The 18,719-nt window shown below is 42.4% G+C and overlaps 1 protein-coding gene and 1 long non-coding RNA gene across 2 annotated transcripts in view; one reads left to right on the top strand and one right to left on the bottom strand.

Annotated features, from left to right (window-relative positions):
• Positions 1-18,719, top strand: part of STK10 (serine/threonine kinase 10) — a 166,607-nt gene that overhangs the window by 108,001 nt on the left and 39,887 nt on the right. The window lies entirely within an intron of this gene.
• On the bottom strand, positions 4,266-4,982 carry LOC142301360 (uncharacterized). The gene is made up of 5 exons (XR_012752781.1): positions 4,928-4,982; positions 4,762-4,833; positions 4,589-4,667; positions 4,413-4,499; positions 4,266-4,318 (listed from the first exon to the last, which is right to left on the bottom strand). It is a non-coding gene; the product is annotated as an uncharacterized LOC142301360 (long non-coding RNA).

The raw sequence follows: 18,719 nt of genomic DNA, 5'->3' as shown, positions 1-18,719 counted from the left end.
CATCCTGATGTTTGGTTCCCTTTTAATGCTATAAATGTGTTTTACCATAAGGCCGGGGCCACACGGGAATTACTGTGAACCCCTCGCATGACACTCTGCTCACACTGGCAAGTACAACAGAGCCAAGTGTCATGCGAGTGTCCCTGCGACTGAGGTCCAATCATGCGAGCGGACCTCCGCTGTGGAGGGGAGGGGGGGATGTATCTCCCTCTCTCCTCTGTAGCCGGCTATTGCCATTCTTGCTCTGCACTCGCAGTACACCGGTGCACCGTGCTTGCAGCGCGATTTTTTTTTTTTTAATCGCACTCCACTTGCACTGATTTTCATGCTGTGTGGCATAGGCCTAACTCTTATTCTTACACCCGAAGGTTTATGTTAATTAAACACTTAAACAAACATAAAAAACTGAAGCAATTCCTCAGTTTAATATTTTGCTTTAAATGCTATTTCCTATTGGAATACAAAGTTTGAAATGTGTTGGGTCCATTTAGGACCCACCCCAATTGGCAGAATAGGGGGTTTTTTTTATCCTAAAGGAGAACTTTTATCCCTGGTAGAATGGATTGGTAGGTTGGGGTGCATGACCTGTGTTCCATTTATTCTTTATGGTATAGCCAGAAATAGTCATGTATCTATATTGCACCATAGAGAATAAGAGCTGCGGCCAAACTTGCACACTGCCGCTCCTTTACAATGAGGATACATGTGCCCTGCTCTGCTAATCTGTGAAGGTCCCAGTGGTCAAACTCTATAGTTAAATAAATTATCAGTTCTCCTAGAAGTAGGTGGTATCTTCTTTACAGCAGACATCCCCTTTAGTAGAAATCTTGCATGTATAAAATTAAAGTTAAAAGGCACAAGAAAGTTCTACAGCCTGAAAAGCTGTTGGAAAGTTCATCTGTTAATTTGCGGTGGTAATTTTTAGATCTAATTTGGTCCACTATAGTTTAACATTGGCATTGCTACCCACATTTCATATACATTTAAGGCCTTTTAGCTATTAACACGTGTTTCAATGTATTTTGCATAGTCATTCCCTGCGCTGAAGCCGAGGTTAAATTCTCGTCTCTCAAACAAACAGAGCATTCAGAGTGGCCATTTGTTATGTCACTGACTTAATACTCTTGCTTACAACGGCTTCACTCTGCAGTGCAGTGATTTTATGCAATCAAAGAACTACATTTATGCCAAGAGGCTATTAGTTTAATTTTAATCCTTTTTAGTTGAAGTAAAAAATATCCTGTGGGGCCCAGCACTTTACACTTAGCTAATGCCAAAGCGGAATTGCACTGATAGTCTGCGCAGCACCATAGTTGGAGATTGTATGATGAAGATCAAGATGCAAACCTAGAAAACAGAAACCACTTGTCCAGAAGGTGTTCTGCCAGATTCTCAGGACATGTTTGTTATGTAAATGCTTTAGTCTTCACTTCTGTTGTTCTCTAAAGGCCCCTATACACACTGAGACTTTCAGCGATCCCACCAGCGATCCCAACCTGGCCGGGATCGCTACAAAGTCTCTGGTGAGTCTCTGGTGAGCTGTCAGTATCAATATAAAGTAAAGTCTGGCTCACTTATCAAAAAGTAGGTGCCTCTGAGGAAATATCGCAATACAGTAAAGAACAAATAACTCGGGCACACAAAAAGTTGAGTCTGAGGCAGAGTAGTACTTGAATTTCAGTTTGCTTGTTTATTGATGCAAAGGATCCAAAATGAAAATTCCTAACGTTTCGGCCTTCACATACAGGCCTTCGTCAGAGAAAGTCTATGATATAGATATACAGAAAGAAAAAAATTGAATTAGTTGTTATACAAACAGAGTAATGTACATACCAAATATGCTCAATATAGGAGTACATCATTAGGGGCAAAGAACACAAAACAATATCTACAAGCTTTTAATACTGATAATTAATCTATGATGAACAAGCAGAATCCACATAGTGTATCATAGTGATCTGTCTTTGAAAAAATGTCCTCTAGAGGAGGTAACGGAACAAATGACCGCTATACAGGAAAACCATCCTAAATAGAGTTGTCAGGAATAAATGAAACATACCTATATGATTGTAGAGAAAACGGTGTGTATACAATATACGAAATCTCCGTAAAAAAGAAAAGGATACCTAGAAATAGAAGGTAGTCAAATATCCGGCTGGACAATGTAGAAAAAGATCTATACCAGAGAGTACAGTCAAAATATGAAAAATGGTAAATGACTAGGGAAGGATCATATGAGCTGCAAAGAGATGATGAAAAAAGAAGGAAGAAGCAAGAAACAAGGGAGAGAAAAAAAAAAAAAAAAAAAAAAAGCGATCACAGCCAGTCCCGTGGGCCTTCCCCTTCTTTTTTAGGGCCAAGACGTCCCCAAAAAGAAAGACGAGGCGGGGGAAAAGGAAACCAAGGGGCTCCATACAAGGTCACGACTCGTTCTCAGGTAGGACCAATATCCTATACAACATCTCGTCCTACCATTTATCACCAACAGAGTCCGACGTATTACAGAAGGGTCTCTCCTTCTGTCCCACCCCGACATTTAACGAATTTACCCTGGACCAGGAACTTAGACGGTTCTTCTGGTCCCTTAGATTAAAAACACACTTTCAGTCCCTGGACTCTGGTGAGACTGTTTCACTTACTACGACTCCAGGAACATTTCGAGTCAAGGATCTGAAATTAACTATTCCTAGTTCCTTTCAACCACCTAAGACATATCATCCGGTCGAAACTTTCATTAGTCTAGTTAGCTCTGACACCAGAAAAGTCATTAATGATATAAAACACGGTCACTTGCAGGTCCGTCATAATCTTACACCTGAGGAATCTCAGGCCCTGGATGGTCTTAAGAGTAACCAGAAATTAGTCATCAAACCGGCCGATAAAGGCGGTGCTATTGTAGTAATGGACAAATCCTACTATGTCTCTGAGATACAGGGGCAATTGGATGATTACACCACTTACAAGCCCATTCCACATGATCCGACATCAAGGATCAGGGATCTCATTAGACACCTTATTACTGAACACATACAACTTGGTACCATTGATAAAAAACTATCCGAATTCCTCATGAAAGATTTTCCCATTACACCAGTATTTTACACTCTGCCCAAAATTCACAAAAACTTGAATCAACCACCTGGACGTCCCATTGTGGCTTCCACGGATTCCATCTTATCACCTTTGGCGATTACACTTGAGAGGATTTTGAACCCCATGGTACCAACCATTCAATCATATATTAAGGATACTAATGATTTCCTCCATTTTCTCAGGACATCTAGTAATATTTCCGGTGACGACATTCTGGTTACTCTAGATGTGACAAGTCTTTACACAAGCATTAATCATCAGCAGGGTATTGACGCTGTTAATTTATTCTTGGACAAGCATGGTGGACTATCCCCCCATCAAAAAAAGTTGGTCATTGACCTTTTGACAATAGTGTTACATAATAATTTCTTTCTGTTTCAAGATCAATTTTATTTGCAAATCCAGGGGACCGCCATGGGATCAAATGTAGCACCACCATATGCTAATATCTTTATGGCGCATTTCGAGGAAACGTTCGTCTATTCTCATCCCATGTTCTCGGCACACGTCGTCATATGGCGCAGATATATAGACGACATTTTCATGGTTTGGCATGGTGACCCTTCTGATTTGAGTACATTCTCTTCTGATTTGAACAGCTGTCTACCCAATCTTAAGTTTACCTTACACTCAGACCAACATAAGATCAATTTTCTCGACGTACTCGTCTTGAGTGGAATAACTGTCTTTGAAAAAATGTCCTCTAGAGGAGGTAACGGAACAAATGACCGCTATACAGGAAAACCACCCTAAATAGAGTTGTCAGGAATAAATGAAACATACCTATATGATTGTAGAGAAAACTGTGTGTATACAATATACGAAATCTCCGTATAAAAGAAAAGGATACCTAGAAATAGAAGGTAGTCAAATATCCGGCTGGACAATGTAGAAAAAGATCTATACCAGAGAGTACAGTCAAAATATGAAAAATGGTAAATGACTAGGGAAGGATCATATGAGGTGCAAAGAGATGATGAAAAAAGAAGGAAGAAGCAAGAAACAAGGGAGAGAAAAAAAAAAAAGAAAAGAGAAGGGAGAAAAAGGACAAGAGACAAAAGTGTAAAAGACTAGAAGAAGAAATGGAAGAGGGGAAATGAGGAGCAGTGTACAGTTCTGAAGGTAAAGATAAGTAGGGGATACCTCTGTTGACATCAATGGTACAACTGATAGCAAACAAATGATGTAAGAGTCACGTTAGAGAAGTGGAGTCCACTGTAAGACACTATGAAAAGGGAAAATGACAAGCCATAATATCTGTAGTACATCGTATTATGGGGGAATGTATCCAAAGAATAAATAAATCAGTGTGTACCTACCCAGTTGCCGTACATATAGTGCAGAAAAAACTGCTGGTGTAGGGAGTGCCCTTATATTCAGAGGCAACACGTTTCAGGTATGATAACCTGTATAATCAATCAATGTGAACAATTGATCAGTGTGTTAATATTACGTTACAAAAGAAAAAGTATGAACTTGAAAAATCGGCACATACCGGACGGTAGAAATATTATGTAGTAAGGCACGGTGTGTGCTCAACACCCTTAAGGTGTGGAAGAACCAAATGATATGGTCTGTAGATAAAGGAATATATCAAAATAAGTATATGCCCCTATGAATGCAACTGCAATGAAATACAGCAGGGATATGACATGTCAAAGTACAAACCTTTATCTTGCTAGATAAGGCTAGGTATTAATGCATCAACATATGATGTTGTGGGGAAAATCAGTCGGACTCCTAAAGGAAAATATATACAGATCATAATGAGGATAGATATAAAGACTATACGCAGTCATAGCCAGAGGAGAAAGAGAAAGTAAACAGTCTGTACCTTGAGTGGATAAAATCCTGTGTGGTGGCCGGTCCCCATGTGAATTCCTATGCTGCCTCTAGGAAGTGAGGAGTGCGCTTTTAAAAGGTGCCTAATGGCCCAGGTGTGCCAGCTCTAACAGGAAATCCTGCCTGTGAAACGCAGGGACAGCCCGCGGCACGCACGCCGCCCATGCGCGGAGGAACCCTCTGTGATCCTCGGCGCATGCGCGAGCGGCGGCCACAGCCGGTCCACGTGCGTGTGTGTTGGCAGGACCAGGACGTACATGCAGACATGGAAATGAGGGTGCTGGAGCGCAAACAGTGATCGTGGAACGCACGATCACCCATGCGCCGAAGGGCCAAGGGGCCGATCAGCGCATGCGCAAGCGGCGGCCACGGCATGTGAATGTTGAATAGGAGGAGTGGGCCGGGCGCGTGCGCAGACCGGCCGATAAGGCGGCCGAGACCGCGCATGCATGGGCACACAGACGTCCATGTGATCCAGGTGAATGGTGCCGACAGGATATTCAGTGCCGTGACGAGATCATGGAAAAACTACAGCGCCTGTGAAAAAAGACATAGGATAATTAGATAAATATAATGTACATAGTGCCACTGTAAAGAGATTTATAGGATACAATAGCAATGAAAAATAGGATTATAAATAAAGAAGAGTAAGAGACTGCATTTGAAAGAATGGAACAGAAAAGAAAGGGAAAATAGAGCTGTATCTGAAAAAGGGTGAATTGTTTGAAAAGAAGAAAAAAAGAAGAAAAATTAAAATTAAAAAAAGAATAAATAAAATAAAAGGAATGAAAGTAAGGATAAAAATAAGAATAAACCATGTGAAAACAGAGGGCATATTGATTTAGTAAAAAATCTCATATTCCCGATTCAATCCCAAGGGTTCTAATGTCTGTAATGTAAAAATCCAATATGCCTCCCGTTCTTTCAGCTTCTGCACCCTATTGCCCCCCCTCCTGGGTTGAGGTACTTGTTCCAAAACTTGGTAGCGTAGCTGTGCTACCGTGTGACCTGCCTGTAGAAAGTGTGCGGGAATGGGTAGTAATGTCTGCTTACACCTAATGGTTGATTTGTGTTTACTTATTCGGTCTCGGATATGTTGGGTAGTCTCCCCAACATATCCGAGACCGCAGGGACACTTAATCAAGTATACAACATATGCTGAATCACAAGTGAAGAAGTTTTTTATATGAAAGATCTTACCGGTACGGGGGTGGGTGAAAGTACTCCCCTTTGTAACATTTGAACATTGAATACAATGTAAGCATGGATAAGTGCCAGTACGGGCTGTCTGTAGTGTCAATTGTAATGCCTGTTTCCGCTGGGAGCCAATGTCTGCCCGCACTAAAGTGTCCTTCAGATTTTTTGGACGCTTGTTGCAAAAAAGAGGTCTGTTTTGAAACTCAGAAATGTTGGGATAAGCCTGGCCCAAAAGCGACCAGTGTTTCAGGATAACCCCCTTAACCTGCGCCTGAAAGGGATGATAGGTTGCGACAAAGGTGGCTCTAGGGCCTTGAACCGGACTTGATCGTCTAATAGTAGACTGTGGTGTCGCAACATTCTGTGGATATCCCCTGGCTATAAACTTAGCACTCATTTCCGCCCGACGTCTTTCTCGTATGTCGGGGTCTGACACAATGCGGTCCACCCTCTTAATCTGAGAAGATGGTAATGCCCACTTAATGTGACTAGGATGAGCACTGGTGTAGTGTAGCAAACTATTCCTGTCCGTGGATTTGGTGTAAAGATCAGTTGAAATAGTGCCATCAGGTGATTTCAAGACGAGTACGTCGAGAAAATTGATCTTATGTTGGTTTGAGTGTAAGGTAAACTTAAGATTGGGTAGACAGCTGTTCAAATCAGAAGAGAATGTACTCAAATCAGAAGGGTCACCATGCCAAACCATGAAAATGTCGTCTATATATCTGCGCCATATGACGACGTGTGCCGAGAACATGGGATGAGAATAGACGAACGTTTCCTCGAAATGCGCCATAAAGATATTAGCATATGGTGGTGCTACATTTGATCCCATGGCGGTCCCCTGGATTTGCAAATAAAATTGATCTTGAAACAGAAAGAAATTATTATGTAACACTATTGTCAAAAGGTCAATGACCAACTTTTTTTGATGGGGGGATAGTCCACCATGCTTGTCCAAGAATAAATTAACAGCGTCAATACCCTGCTGATGATTAATGCTTGTGTAAAGACTTGTCACATCTAGAGTAACCAGAATGTCGTCACCGGAAATATTACTAGATGTCCTGAGAAAATGGAGGAAATCATTAGTATCCTTAATATATGATTGAATGGTTGGTACCATGGGGTTCAAAATCCTCTCAAGTGTAATCGCCAAAGGTGATAAGATGGAATCCGTGGAAGCCACAATGGGACGTCCAGGTGGTTGATTCAAGTTTTTGTGAATTTTGGACAGAGTGTAAAATACTGGTGTAATGGGAAAATCTTTCATGAGGAATTCGGATAGTTTTTTATCAATGGTACCAAGTTGTATGTGTTCAGTAATAAGGTGTCTAATGAGATCCCTGATCCTTGATGTCGGATCATGTGGAATGGGCTTGTAAGTGGTGTAATCATCCAATTGCCCCTGTATCTCAGAGACATAGTAGGATTTGTCCATTACTACAATAGCACCGCCTTTATCGGCCGGTTTGATGACTAATTTCTGGTTACTCTTAAGACCATCCAGGGCCTGAGATTCCTCAGGTGTAAGATTATGACGGACCTGCAAGTGACCGTGTTTTATATCATTAATGACTTTTCTGGTGTCAGAGCTAACTAGACTAATGAAAGTTTCGACCGGATGATATGTCTTAGGTGGTTGAAAGGAACTAGGAATAGTTAATTTCAGATCCTTGAGTCGAAATGTTCCTGGAGTCGTAGTAAGTGAAACAGTCTATACTGTGCAGTGAAATAAATAATTAAATAATTAAAAAAACCGGCGTGCGGTCCCCCCCCAATTTTAATACCAGCCAGATAAAGCCATACGGCTGAAGGCTGGTATTCTCAGGATGGGGAGCTCCACGTTATGGGGAGCCCCCCAGCCTAACAATATCAGTCAGCAGCCGCCCAGAAGCTATGGGCTGCCAATAACTCCTTATTACCCCGATTTGCCAACGCACCAGGGCAAATCGGGAAGAGCCGGGTACAGTCCCAGAACTGTCGCATATAATGTATGCGGCAATTCTGGGCGGCTGCTGACTGATATTGTTAGGCTGGGGGGCTCCCCATAACGTGGAGCTCCCCATCCTGAGAATACCAGCCTTCAGCCGTATGGCTTTATCTGGCTGGTATTAAAATTGGGGGGGACCGCACGCCGGTTTTTTTAATTATTTAATTATTTCACTGCACAGTATAGACCCGCCCACCGGCTGCTGTGATTGGGTGCTGTGAGACACCTGTCACTCAGCGTGGGGGCGTGTCTCACTGCAACCAATCATAGGCGCCTGTGGGCGGGGAAAGTACGGAATACGAAATTGTTTAATGAGCGGCCGGCTTTTTCAAAATAGTAAAAGCCGCCGCAGCAGTGTGAATGCCGTGCAGTGCCGCGCCGGAGATCGGGGAACGGTGAGTATGAGAGAGGAGGGGAAAATGACCGACAGACTGTGAGAGAGGGACAGAGATAGTGACGGACCGACAGAGAGAGAATAGAGACCGAGAGGGAGAGACCGACTGACAGAGAATAGTGATTGACAGATATTGTGACACATCACTCGTTTCCAGTGTTTTAAGTCCCCTTTACACACTGAGACTTTGCTCCACAGCGGGAAACAAAGGACCAAAGAATGGTCCTGAACGATTTGTAGCGATCAGCAACTTCACAGCAGGGGCCAGGTCGCTGATGTGTTTCACATACTGCAATGTCGCTGGGGAGGTCGCTATTACGTCACAAAACCGGTGACGTTACAGCGATGTCGTTTGCGATGTTGCAGTGTGTAAAGCCACCTTAAGGTGAATTTTCCAAAATTACCCATTGAAACCTCTTGATCCGGGGTCTCAAGCTTGGCTGGTTATATTGGCTGCACATAGAAACTGTTAAATTTGCCAGGCCACACTCTATGCAGGAGATGACTATTTCAGTGATAACTATTTTTTTCTGTTTTGTTTTTTTTTTTCTGTTTTTTTTTTTTTTTGATGCATATAGTATAGTTCTTTTTTTCTTTTAAATGATATTCCTCGAATTTGTTTATGGCCTGGTTTTTATAGCTTGGGTTGTTACAGATTTGGCAGTAACAAATGTGTATTTTTTTGCCTACTTTTAGGCTATGTGCGAAATTTTTGCAGCGATCTGAAGAGCACGTGCGCTTTAAATCGCTGCAGAAATGTCTGTAGTGAAAAAAAAAAAAAACGATTCCATGCGCTCTGCCTGCAGCTCCTGCCATAGACAGAGCAGGAGCTGCCGGCAAAGCGCACGGAAAAAGTGACATGTCACTTCTTAGAACGCAGCGCTTCGGCAGTAGCCGAAGCGCTGCGCTCTAAAACGCCACGTGCGCACGGCCCCTGCACAATCTCCATAGACTGTGCAGGGGACGCAGGACGCATGCAGTTACGCTGCGCTACAAAGCGCAGCGTAACTGCATGAATTACGCACATAGCCTAACTTTGTATGAAACAGCATTTTTACTGGCAAATATTTTTCCATTATTTTTTTTTTTCATTCATTCTTTTTTTTTTTTTTTTTTTTATTCTTGTCCCCCAATCACCTCTATACAATTATACTGGCATCATATAGTAATTCTGGCCTCCATCTTGTGGTAATATACCCAATCCTGGTCTCCATCTTGTACTAAATATACCATCTTGTAGTTATATCCCCCCACTTGTAGTAATTTCCCCAAGTCTGCTGCTCTTCACATACACATAAATAAAAAAAACTATTCTTCTCACCTGATCTCACTCCCTCAGCGAACAGTGTCCTCTTTGCCTCCACAGCCAGGGTGGGACGCCAACATCAGCTGCCGGCCTCTGATTGGCCGATTGCTAGCACTGCGCGCAGAGAAGTTGTTTGTACACCGCAATACACTTCACCTGACTGTGCGTCCTGGCCCCTATCACAGGAGCTCACAGGATGCAACCTCGTGGGCCGCCTGTTTGAGACCCTTGCTATAAATGATGTTACTTATGTCTAAACTGTATACAGCCACATTAAGTGACATGGTTCACTACAAGACTAGATTTATTTTTTAAGCAATATTTAGCAACGCCTCTGTGTTCTTTACCCCCGATGCCCCTAGTCCATGACTTTCAAAGACCATTGTTACCATTATGCTTTCTATAACTTTCTATAGGATAGATAACTCGCAATCAAGTGCTACTAAATGTTGTGTTTTGGTGGGGTTTTTTTCATTGCAAAGAATACATTTTTACTAAACCATGTAAATGGCTGGTGAGTCCGCCTCAATAAGCAATTTAAAGGTAACATGTAAGCCGATTGATGCAGCCCAAACGGCGGGCAGCATGAATCAGTGCCTGGCTGTATAATTGCAGCCAGGGATATTTTTCTCATATGCCCTGGCAATTCAGAGAGGATATACTTGAAAGATCGGGCCAGGGACCATAGCCAGAGACAAGACTGCAGTAGTTAGTCTCTCCAACCCCAGCTGGCTTTTCCCAGTTTTGCTAAAGATGATTGACCGGTCTCTATCATAACGAAAGAGCTATCAATCACCTGCAGTGGTGCTGGCTGAAGCCGGCCCAACTTAAAGACAGAGCCGGTCTAATCTTGTTCCTGGTAATCTTGTATTTTTTGGGGTTTATTTTTTTTTTTTTTTTGCTTGTATTTTGGTGTATAATCTTGTTCCTGGCCAGATTTTGAGAACTGTTTTCTATGGAACTATTCAGAAACCAGTATACCTGGCTGCAAGCATACGGCCAGGTATTGATTCTTGCTGCCCATGGGCAGCATGAATCAGGTGACCGGCTCGCTTTAAAGTGAGTATGTACTTTGTTTGAATGGTCACTCTGTGTTGGCAGACTCCCTCTTAAAGAGTTGTCTCCTGTAATAGTCTACAATCGGAAGAGCTCAGTGTTTGGCTGCAGCACTGTTGACATGAGCTGACCGCTGTAGCCAAACATACCAGGGCAGACTGAAGATGTAGATGGGCTTGTGGCGTCTCCAGTGTTTATCAGTAAAATGAATGTGTAGGTTACTATTGTACAGACAGTCAGGAATCTCTGGACTGTGTATGCACATTGCGGAGTCTTTACAGAGCAGAATAGTATGTCATATGAAGGTATATATAAGTGATTTAGTGTGAAAAGCTTTGAGGTTTTCCTAAAATGGGAGTGTGTCAGAATCAGATTCAATTACCAGCACATTGCACAGAGCTCTTTGCTATTCCAGATGTATACTGTAATGTTTTAAAGCAACAGATCTGTATTTATTCTCTCTATAAGTTAAGAGCCAATTTATTGATTTATCAGGCATCATACAGTGTGTAGAACTGGCCATGAGCCTCCAACAAGGACCCATGGATGTACATTGCCTTGCAAAAGTATTCGGCCCTCTTGAATTTTTCAACCTTTTCCCACATTTCAGGCTTCAAACTTAAAGATAAAAAAATGTAAATGTAATGGTGAAGAATCAACAACAAATGGGACACAATTGTGAAGTTGAATGAAATTTATTGCTTATATTAAACTTTTGTTAAATAAATAACTGAAAATTGGGGTGTGCAATATTATTCGTCCCCTATAAGTTAATACTTTGTAGCGCCACCTTTTGCTGCGATTACAGCTGCAGTCACTTGGGGTATGTCTCTATCAGTTTTGCACATGGAGAGACTGAAATTCTTGCCCATTCTTCCTTTGCAAACAGCTGGAGCTGAGTGAGGTTGGATGGAGAGCATTTGTGAACAGCAGTTTTCAGCTCTTGCCACAGATTCTCGATTGGATTCAGGTCTGGACTGTCACTTGGCCATTCTAACACCTGGATACATTTATTTGGGAACCATTCCATTGTAGATTTTGCTTTGTTTTGGATCATTGTCTTGTTGGAAGACAAATCTCCGTCCCAGTCTCAGGTCTTTTGCAGACTCCAACAGGTTTTCTTCAATAATGGTCCTGTATTTGGCTCCATCCATCTTCCTATTAATTTTAACCATCTTCCCTGTCTCTGCTGAAGAAAAGCAGGCCCAAACCATGATGCTGCCACCACCATGTTTGACAGTGGGGATGGTGTGTTCAGGGTGATGAGCTGTGTTGCTTTTACGCCAAACATATCGTTGGGCATTGTGCCCAAAAAGTTCAATTTTGATTTCATCTAACCACAGCACCTTCTTCCACATGTTTGGTGTGTCTCCCAGGTGGCTTGTGGCAAACTTTAAATGACACTTTTTATGGATATCTTTGAGAAATTGCTTTCTTCTTGCCACTTTTCCTTAAAGGCCAGATTTGTGCAGTGTACGACTGATTGTTGTCCTATGGACATACTCTCCCACCTCAGCTGTAGATCTCTGCAGTTCATCCCAATTGATCATGGGCCTCTTGGCTGCATCTCTTATCAGTCTTCTCCTTGTTTGAGAAGAAATTTTTGAGTAACGGCCGGCTCTTGGTAGATTTGCAGTGGTATGGTACTCCTTCCGTTTCAATATGATCACTTGCACAGTGCTTCTTGGGATGTTTAAAGTTTTGGAAATCTTTTTGTAACCAAATCCGGCTTTAAACTTCTCCACAACAGTATCACAGACCTGCCTGTTGTGTTCCTTGGTCTTCATGATGCTATCTGCGCTTTAAACAGAACACTGAGACTATCACAGAGCAGGTGCATTTATACGGAGACTTGATTACACACAGGTGGCTTATATTTATAATTATCAGTCATTTAGGACAACATTTGATCATTCAGAGATCCTCAATGAACTTCTGGAGTGAGTTTGCTGCACTGAAAGTAAAGGAGACGAATAGTATTGCACGTCCCAATTTTCAATTTATTTTTTATAAATGTTTAAGCAATAAATTTCGTTCAACTTCACAATTGTGTCCCACTTGTTGTTGTTGTTTCTTCACCATAAAATTATTTTTTTTTTTATTTTTATGTTTGAAGCCTGAACTGTGGGGAAAAGGTTGAAAAATTCAAGGGGGCCGAATACTTTCACAAGGCACTGTATGTACAGATCCATACATAGCTTAGAGGTTTTCCCACAAAGTTCATTTTAAAGTTTGAACAATCCAATATATGAATAGAGGGGTGCTGTCATGCTAATCATATTCCATATACTAGTAGGACTAGTCAATTATATAACCACACAATAGGGTAAAAAAAGGTATAGGACGTAATAAACTACCTTTTAAAGAGCCAGTCCTACACCCAACATCTGTTAATAGGCAACTGCTACCGACGTATCGGCGTCTTGGGACGATAAAAGAAAGATATATCTTATTAACTATCCTTGTAGCAAAGGTGGAAGGTAGGGCACATCATAAAATTATACGGTATTACCATCCGATGGATATACATGTATAGATTTCTTCTAATCCCCCTTAAGCAGAGTAAATTTGTAATTATCGGAGTTAAACCAAAGGGAGAGACCCACAAGTATAAACCTAGATTCGGAAGCGTACGTAAGAATCCTATAGGTAAAATGCATACAGTCACTGAATCTCTTCAAACCTGTAGAAGATAGGCTAGCTTGTCCATGCGGCATGGTAGTGAAGTCTTCTCATCCAGATTTTTTTGTTTTCCCCCCATTGTTACATTTTATTGAAAATGTTCCTTTTCTGCAAACACAAAAAAACAAAACCAACAAAGTAATATCAAACATTACACTGTCTGGTGGAACAGCACATGTTAAGTAATAAAAGATTGTTGTCAAAACAAAATATTAAGCAATAGGGTCAATAGGGTCCAGTTGCTGGAGAGACCTCATAAACCATTAAGAGGGAGAGGACAAAGAAAGGTCCATGAACCAATAAGGTTTTACAGGCAAGATGTTGCCACATAATATCCCAATCATGCCAGATTTGAAGGAAACCATCCATAGTGTTGTGTAGAGTAGCAGTTCCATCTGGCGGATGTCCTTAATACGGGCATAAATGTTCTCTCTAGAAGGTGGGGCAATTTTCTTCCAAAATAAGGAGATGGTGCCGTAAGGAGATGTAATAGCAGTTTTGCTTCGGCTTTACTTAAGTACGGCTGGAATACATTTAGGAGATAGATGACTGGGTCTATAGGGATGCTCTTGGTCAGGACCTATTCAGCCAAGGATGATACAACCCTCGAATAACACACTATGCCCGGGTAGGACCACTTATTCAGATCTTTTTAAAAGGCTTGTAGCATATACCAATGAGGTCTGTTGAGTCTTCAATCAAATGATAGGCAGACCCACAGTATAGTTCTCCAATTGATTTGAAAAAAATCCCGGGCGTTCCGGCATGAAGCAGCCCGGTACCACGTGAAAGGGGGTATGAGACGCGTGCGACTTCAGTCTCACTCTACGAAGCACCACAGAGACCAAAAAACACGTTTTGAGAAATCACAGCTCCGCCTTTGCTGCGATCTTATATATGTGCCTCAGCTATGTAATGTGTTATGGATGTTTGGTTGTACAGGGACAAGGTCTGAACATATCACATCTGAGCAGGTGAGGATGCACATAATTCTACAGATAGCACAGTATAGGATCTTCGCATATCTGCTTGTTTTTTAAAAAATGGTTTACGTCAAAAAAAGGAATAGTTTGTAATTCAGTGCTGTAATATCTATAAACTTTTTTACTTCCTCCCCGGCCCAGGAGATGTGGTATGATCTGACCATGTACTTGTACTATCAGACACAGCCATTACACAGTACATAGCAGGGACACATTTCCAAGATTATCTAATGACAGGAACAGTTTTTTGAAAAACATCCAATTGTGGAAAATATTATAATTCTAAAATCTATGTACTGTATTAAAATTAACTTTGCTGATGGGACAACCCCTTTAAACCCTGATGCACCACATGTCATACATGAGAATCTGTGAACTTAAAAAATGCCTCATGCTCAATCACATGGTGTGTTTTTCAATAGAAGTATTTTTCAGGAGAATATGGCATCTCAAGGAGCTACAATGCAGATCCATTTCCTGTAACGACTTGTACATGACCCGAAAAGAAGGCCTAGAGCTGGGGTCAGACGTGTCTAGAGCATCAGTTCCGAGATGCTAAAGACACTCAGCTCAAACTCCGCTGTGAGTGTGAGCCAAGTGTCAGTCACTGTGATCAGATTCTCTCCCATGCAAGAATCAGATCACAGGTGAGGAGGAGGACAGATTAAACTCTCCATTGCCTGTATCTGCGTATATCGCACTGCACTTAGATGACATCAGTGCAGTCCAATGTTTCACATGCACCCATAAACTTGTATGGATGCGCATGAACAAAGGCACGCTTCCAATCTAGTGTTCTGCGATTTTTCTCTCCTGCCGATTCAGCATGAGAAAAAAGTGCAGATCTGCTCTTCCTCATTGATTAACATTGGTCAGAGTGCAATGCGAGATTTTCTCGCATTGTACTCAACCGATTCTGGCACTCCATGAACTAGGCCTAATACAGTAATACTGAGGTATGAATTCTGTTTGTCCATCACCTAAACTAAAAGAGGTGGAAAGTGAAGATTGGGCATTCTGCCATGACACTGGTATTTTAAAACAAATTGTCAAAAAGAACTTGTGAAGAATATGGTTTTATTTTTCTTCGCAGTTATCTCTAATTTGTCACATTCTTTTTTTTTTTTTTTTTCTGCTCTGGAACGGATTACGACACCTACGTATTCAGTGTCCCTTTTATCAAAACAAATTACTGCAAGACTCCTATAACTCTTTTGTGGCATTTAATTATCCTGGGAAACGTTTCTTCTTTTGATATATTTTCAAAAGATACAATGCTTTTTATATATGCATGTATATTAACTTTAATTTTGTTAACAACCATAAAGGGTACTCTCAAGTTGTTAAATTGTTTTAATGAGCTAGAAAGCATAAGCAAGTTTGCAATTGACTTGATTTTTCTATCTGCTGTCATTCTCCTGCACTGAGAGCTTTTATCTCTTATAGCGTACAGCCGGTTCCCATGGAGGTTTGCCTCCGAACCATGGGCAAGAGTTTCCAGTAGTTAGATTCCAGGAAAAGTTAACTCATTACCAGTCAGCTCTTTATACGCACTTATTTTTATATAAGCGTTAGCTGTCTCATCAGCTGAAGATATAGTTATAAATCACTAGCCCGCAGTGCTAAATTCATGGTGGAATGTATTCTAGCAGAGCTTGTGCTGAGCTTTCTAGTTTTACTAATTCTACAGTTCTACTATTCACCAGAGCTGTCACTCAGATAAGTTCCCACCGTGTCAGAAACAAGGAAATAAAGAAACTAAGAAGTTGGCAGACTTGTGTGCTGCTCAAGGGTCAACTTGAAAATACCCCTTTTACATGCATATTGTTCAATGTGACATTTTAACATAAAATACTAGAATACATAAGTGGTTCTTGAATGAGATTTACTGCCGGCCTTAGCTTTGTGCCGTCGCACAGTGACTGCCAAAAGATTGTATTGGAGACAACACCAGCCATTAAACTTTGACTAATGTCCTATCCTGTGTAGCACTGGTTAGCGTCTGGACAATTCATCACATACAGGCAGGGCCGGACTGGGACTCGCATTCAGCCCTGGCATTTGGTGGTGCACAGGCCCACTTTTCGCGTGGTGAATATGTAATATCTTTGTGCACTTGTAGGTTGTGTAACACGACCATATAACATGTAGTCACGGCTGCGTCCAGTATTACAGCTCAGTCCTATTTATTGCAGGACCTGGTGAAGCCGCTATTTTCCTACAGAGCTGGATCTCGCAGATAATGAAGAGGATGCTGCTCTCCATATAATGCTGCGGTCATATAGCTGATGGGCAGGGATACAAAATCAGATCCCCCCCCCCTGAACTAATATTGATGACCTATTCTACAGATAGGTGATCAGGGAAGCTGTTGTTGTCACTGGTGATAATTTTGGACACATACCACTTAGGGAATGTGCAATGCCATTTTTTGGGGGCAGAGCCCACCATGGAAACTACTATGAAAAATACTGGAATGACCATCTGCATCTCCTCGCTGTGCACAGGTTCAGGCTTTTGAGCATCTTTTACCCACTTCAGGTTTCTAATAGCACCAAGTGATTCAAAGATTCATTCTTCTGGTGTTTGCCACTTGGAGAACGCTCTGTATTTTACAATGCAAATCAATGGGAAGGCTCGGAAGATGCCGGAATCTACAACTCCCAGCTTGTCCTTAACAATGGTAAGCAGATGCTGGGAGTTGTTGTTATCAGGCTGCCGACCATACAGGAACCACAATACTGATACCGATGCAGGCAATATCACAAATAATCATTTACATCCAGGTACCTTTTATAGATGACCTCTTCTCAGTCGTTCCCATCCCTTTTGTCTCCATGCAGTACAGACGTCATGGTGAGGTTTCGTGCCCACCGCTAGTTTCTGAAGCCCTCCATTCTTATTCTTCAGCATCACTTCCCCACACAGCACCTTTAAAAAATAAAAGTATCATTATACTGCCCCATAAATATAAATATCTCCCATGCTATGCCCCTGAATAAATAATCGGTGTGCTTACTTAACAAAATATACCCCCACACTGCTTTTATCCAAAATACCTCCCACACTGCCTCTCTCCTTAATATACCCCCACACTGCCTCTTTCCATAATGTCCCCATACACAGCTTCTCTCCATAATGTCCCCTCCACACTGCTCTCTTTACAATATACCCCCACACTGCCTCTCTTCATAATATCCCCCATATTGCCCCTTCATTATTTATTTATATATTACCCCCAAACTGCTCTTTTGTGCGCACACACACAATACAATGCACCCCCACTACCCCTTCACTACAATACAAAGCACCCCCATTACCCCTACACACACACAATACAATGCACCCTCCATTACCCCTCCCCCACACACACACAATACAATGCACCCTCCATTACCCCTCCCCCACACACAATACAATGCACCCTCCATTACCCCTCCCCCACACACAATACAATGCGCCCTCCATTACCCCTCTCCACACATACACACACACACACACACACACACACACACACACACACACACTACAATGCACCCTCCATTACCTCTCCCCACGCGCACACACACACTGCACCCCCGTTACCCCTCCCCCCACACACAATACAATGCACCCTCCATTACCCCCTTCCCCCACACACAATACAATGCACCCCCCCATCACCCCCTACACACAAATTACACTACCCCATCACTACACACTCCTGCCCCCCCCCCCCCCCTCTCCCTCGGAATACAGTACTCACCCTCTGCCTGTCATAAAGCTGTGTTCCTTCACAAATGTTCCCAGTTATGTGCCCTCAAACCCTCCCCACTCATCCCTATTAATTAAACCTGTACCTTCGGCTCCTCCATGGAGCGCTTACCGCTGCCTGATGTATCCAGCGTGGCGCCCGCAGCACTGTGATGACGTCAGCAAGGTACTGATCTCATCACGTTGCTGCACGTCGGGGGTGGGGCCCAGTCCCGGCGCACTATTCAAATGTATTTACCTTATCTGAAAGACGCAAATACATTTGAATAGGAAGGAGGAAGCCACCTCCTCCGCCGCACTCCTCAGCAGTGTGTGCATGCCAGGCACACTGTCACACAGCAGGGTCGGCACAGCACGCTGCCTCCTGCTCCTGCTGCAGCTAGTGTGCCGGCCATACACACACTGCTGAGGAGCGCGGTG

This window comes from Anomaloglossus baeobatrachus, chromosome 4 (genome assembly GCF_048569485.1).
Source record: "Anomaloglossus baeobatrachus isolate aAnoBae1 chromosome 4, aAnoBae1.hap1, whole genome shotgun sequence".
In the NCBI taxonomy this organism is placed as follows: Eukaryota; Metazoa; Chordata; class Amphibia; order Anura; family Aromobatidae; genus Anomaloglossus; species Anomaloglossus baeobatrachus.
Note: the sequence above shows the minus strand (reverse complement) of the source record. Positions and strands in the feature narration are given on the sequence as shown.